The sequence below is a fragment of the Camellia sinensis genome, unplaced genomic scaffold (genome assembly GCF_055761805.1).
Source record: "Camellia sinensis isolate YWXY unplaced genomic scaffold, ASM5576180v1 Unanchor1, whole genome shotgun sequence".
Taxonomy (NCBI): Eukaryota; Viridiplantae; Streptophyta; class Magnoliopsida; order Ericales; family Theaceae; genus Camellia; species Camellia sinensis.
This window is the reverse complement of record NW_028128987.1, coordinates 14,212,790-14,217,999: the sequence shown is the minus strand read 5'-3', so window position 1 is coordinate 14,217,999 and position 5,210 is coordinate 14,212,790. Positions and strand designations below refer to the sequence as shown.

The 5,210-nt window shown below is 35.6% G+C and overlaps 1 long non-coding RNA gene across 1 annotated transcript; it reads left to right on the top strand.

The window, feature by feature from the left end:
• Positions 1-923: 923 nt before the first annotated feature.
• LOC145814274 (uncharacterized) lies at positions 924-4,495 on the top strand. The gene is made up of 3 exons (XR_014357613.1): positions 924-1,261; positions 4,178-4,265; positions 4,386-4,495. It is a non-coding gene; the product is annotated as an uncharacterized LOC145814274 (long non-coding RNA).
• The last annotated feature ends 715 nt before the right edge of the window (positions 4,496-5,210 follow it).

The window sequence follows — 5,210 nt, the reverse complement described above, 5'->3', positions numbered from 1 at the left end:
ATGGTGCCAACATAATCTCTGTGTAAATTCATCAAATTTGTGATCTAGGCTACTGTGTAAATTCATCAAATGAATCAATGGCTACTGTGTAAATTCTTGATCTAGAAGAAAAGGGAGGTTCTGAAGTGTTGTTAGGTCTATAAAAACATGAATCTTGAGATTTTCATACATAAGTACATTGGATTGATTGGATATTGGTCAATATAATTATGAATTTTTTTTTACTATGCTTATACTTGGTTGATTGTTGGTTTTAAACATGAATCTTGAGATTGTTTTTTCATTATCCAATCAATCCCCACCGACATGCCTCACCTCTCTCGAGTCCCTGACGTTCTTTCCACTGGTATTTATCTATTTTTTTACTGTTTGGTTTGTTGGAAACATTGGGAAATTATAAAGATTGGGAAAGAAAAAAAATATTTTGATTTTTTATTTGATGGGATTCAAAATAGGTTGGCAAATAACATTCATGATTCAAAAATTTGCTTTTTCCTTTTCATTTCTTCTACAGTTTCTTAGCAGCCAAACATATAATTTACCTTCTTTTTTTTTTTTGGTGTGCTTTTCCCCTTGCATTCCACTTGTTAAGGCATGGTTTGTGCTAGACATTTTAGATTTGGCTTTGATTGGTTACTGAGAAAATAATGGAACCCTTTACATTAAAAACAGTTTGGTCAAACATGTATTTTTATTTTTTTTCTTTTCTTCTTAGTTTTCATATTCTGATTACAGTAATTTTTAAATCATAATTAATCTTTTATGAACCTAAATGTTTGGAAGTTAACATACAATATGGTTTTCCGAAATGGGTTATTATTAAGAATATCAGATACTGTATTTGAAAGCAGTTTGGCCAAACATTTACTATGTTGCTTTCATTTTCTTTATTTTTAAGAATACAAAAAAAATTTCAAAGACAATACCAAACAGATGATTCTAGATTTAGGAGACATTTGCTAATTGCTATATTCTCAAAAACTTTAATGTTCTTCAATACTCAAATAATTGGAAATGATGCATAGACATGTTTGGCAGTATATTGTTGAAACTGCTACATAGGTTTTTTGTTTGTTTTCGTATTTTCACTATTAATCTTTATTTTATAGCTAAACTGAAAGCCAGATGAAATGGTGTTTGCTCATTCTTTGTTTGCACTTATGAATCTAGTTGCTTCTTGATAAACTTTGTTTACACCTTGCAGGAAATGGAGTTTGCTCATTCTTTGAGGCAGAGCAAAGTGAACCTTAAGATATGCCAGGTGATTTCTTGATTCACATTCAGTTAGCTATTTAGCCAATTGGATCGACTTTAGCTTAAGACTAAATAGTTGGATTGGAGCCAATGAAAGGAAGATTGAGTTTTGGTTTTTCAAATGTTGATGCTCTGATGTTCTTGTCTGTGTACTATAGTAGAGGACTTTTGTCCTTGTTCAACTTAGTTCTTCTGATTATAGATAGGAGAGTCAGTTCTTTGTTTAATATATGAACTAACATTGTGGTGGACTTCCTAAACACTCACCTGATTTGCTTGCCATTGCTTGCTTTCTTCACATATGTAAGCTTAGAAGTTAGAATTTTATTCGCTAGAGCCCAGTTATTGATTCAGATGGGCACCTTTTTTTTAATTTTTATTTATTTATTTATTAGTAGATTAAGATGGGGCTATAGAAGGGAAAATGTCACGACCCAAACCCGGCCCTATGGGTTTAGCACCGTAACCGGCCAGTAATCCGAGATTACCGAAGGCCTGCAGAACAGCAGTACAGTAAAACAGAGTTTAGGGCCTGGCGGAAGCCAATACAGTAAATAAATAATGTCCATTGAGCTATGACAGTCTGTATGCCAAAAAGATTTTTCATGCATTCGTATATTCACAACAGTACAGGCTAAACAAGCATTTACAGACATTCAGTACAGGGATCTAATCCCTTGATAACAGTACAGTACAGTGGATAACAGTCTATACAGTAATACAAAACAGTAACAGGGACCAGCGGGGGAAAAGACTCCCCAAGCCATAGCATGGCGAACTCGGAACCTCGCAGTGAGGCACGGAGGTTGGCTTGACAAAACTGGAATAAACCCTGACGCCCCTAGCTTTGGTCCGGTGCCTGTACACCTATATATATATATGAGCAGTGAGCTAAAGCCCAGTGAATAACATAAAGCGTAAAGGGGTTTAGAATGAATGTCCTTACAGTAATGAAAACAGTTCATTTCAATCAGTGTTTCAGTTGCTCAGTACAATAAACAGTCATATGTGGTACATCCATTAGCATATCAGTAACAGTAGGTCTTAAAAGACCGAACAATAATGATGGCCATCAGCCAGTAAACAGTAGTGGCTCCACGAGGGAACCGACAGAGATCTCTGTAACAGTAACAGTAGGTGCTAAGGATGCCACAGTACAGTTCAGAAATAAAGGACATACATTCATTCAGTAATACCAGTTCAGTAAACAGTTCAGTTCAGTATTCAAAAGATAATCAGTCGAACATATCTTTACACAATTGTTACTCACAGAGTTCTGGGCTACAGTAGGCTAGAGTGTCTCCTCGAAATGCCAACCCTACACAGTTTACAGGTTGAACACACACTAAGCTACACAGTTGGGAAATATCATAGTTTAATCCCTAATTTGCCTTGGTGTGTTCTACATCTATATCCTCAACAAGATGTCGTAAACTAAGTCTAAGAATGCCTAGAATGGGATGAGGATGCAAAGATGTGATCAGAAAACAGTTTCAGAATTTTCAGAAAAACAGAGTCCCGCTCGAGCGTAGGTTTACCCGCTCGAGCGGTCATGCAACAATGGTACACGCTCGAGCGTAAACTTTCCCGCTTGAGCGTACTGTAAAAGTACTGGATGGGTGAAATCTTCGCTCGACGGACGCTCGACGCCCGCTCGAGCTTGAGACACACGATTCCGCTCGAGCGCCCAATACTACGCTCGAGCGGACTGGAAAACAGTGCAGAGATACTGGATGCTCGGATTCCACGCTCGAGCGCCACTTTACCCGCTCGAGCGGAAGTGCAAAATCTGGAAATTCCAGATTGCACTGCCAAGCTCAAAACCAAGTTTTCACAATTCAAAACTCAACCTCTTGGGCTAAATTTCCAGAAAACATTTGTAAACATATAGAATATCATGGTTCAAAGCTCAATTTGAGAAATCAAAGCCCAAGGGTGTTTAATTCAAACCCAATTTCAAACCATTTCATGAACAATATGAACATGCAAACATGCATGAATTCACATCATTTTGAAGCTCCAATTTGATGCTCTAAGGAGCCAATTGATCCAAAAACAAGTTGAAAACATGGACCATTACAAAACTATGGACATGCATGTACCATTTTATCATGAATTCAACTCAAAACTCATCAATTCAAACATGCATGCATGAAATGAGCTCTATATCAACATGTATGAACTAAAACATGGCTTAGCTCTACAATTGAAGCATGAATCATGCAAGAACAATTCAAAGACACAATTAAAAAGATGAAAGATCTACCTTAGGTGTAGAATTACAGGTGAGGGAGCTCAACTATACAAATACACTTCAATTCTATCAAGTTCCAAGCCAAACCCTCAAGAACAAAACAATTCTCTCCCTCTCTCCCTCTAGGTCGGCAAGAACAAGGAATTGGGCTGATGAAGATGTTGCCTAAATATGTAATAAGGTTCAAATGTGCTAATAAAGGACCCACTCACAATGGCAATAAGGTAAATAAATCAAACTCTTACAATTAGCTCAATTTAATCTAATTTAATCATACCTAATCAGTTTTCAGATAATTATACCATAAAATCACATAAATTATGATGATCATAAAACACCAATCAATTTTGGATCCGGCCGCCGATAAGGCCTTCAACTTACAGTCTAAACATATAAGCATGAACAGATAATCATACAGTCAAACAGATAGAATGCAATTTAACTAGCATATACTCAATCAATTCGGTTTCTAATTTCAGTCAGCCAGTTCCGTAGTTTATTCAGTTCAATTATCAGTCATAATCAGTCTCAATTAACAGTGATTAGCAGTTAATCAGTCATTAATCGGTAAACAGTATGAGGGTTGTTACAGAAAAGCAAATCATTTTAAAATAATTTAAGGGATTATCTGAAAGCTAAATGTCATTTTTCTCCCACTTTTCCCTCCAGTATTCTTATGAGCTTCTGCTGCAATATTTACACAAGACACAATCCATTACAATGCTTGGGGTTATTAATGAGCATATTAACTTTCAAGGTACATCTCTCTGCTCGTTAATTGCATGTTTTTCATCATGATAATTTTTTTTTTCTACTGTATCTTGGTGTTTTAGTTAATTTTTTTCTTTTTCATTGAGCTAATAACACCTCTTTGTAGTTTCTCCTGGACAACCAAGCTCAATTTCTGATGATAAAGGTGTTACACTTGTTGGGAGTGGCCAGGATGCAGCTAATCTGATAAATTAGAAAGAAATACACTGAGGGGTAAGTTACTCATATTTATGCAATGTTTCTTAACTGAAGATTCAAAAGAATTATAGTTTATTTATTATTTACGTAGCTGCATACAAAAGGTATTAATTCGGACATCTGCTGGATAGCATTTTTTTTGGATGTAGCTGCTAGTCAATGGTTTTTCTGGATATATACAATTGTTGTTATATATATATATATATATATGTATAGAAGAAATGACAAAGGCATAGAAATGAGATGTACAGAGATGACAAAGGCATAGAAATGAGAACATAGTTTGTGTTAAGGGAGAAAGATGGACACAGAGATGACTAGTTTGTGTCAATCAATACATCTTCTTAGAACATCATGAATAATTGCAATCAAGAAACTTTTTTGTTCAATATTCTCATCCTCATACATTAGTTTATACAATATTATAAATTATAATGCATCATATTTTTGGAACTTGCCTTTTCATTTCTTGGTTCAGTTATAGGGCACAATTGTTAAAATTTGATTTTACTTTAAAACAGTCGCATTTAGTTCAAGATGATAAAACACTAAAAAAAATTTACTCTAGGCAAACTAGTTTCTTAAAATACTTGAATTCGAGGAGTTGACGCCCCAAAATTACCAAACGGTGTCGGATTAGCACGAAACTTGGCACACACGACCGCCTAGGCACGAAAGACTTGTGGGAGAAGATGAGACTCGAATCGGGTTTCCGGTTTGGGAGTTAGATCCA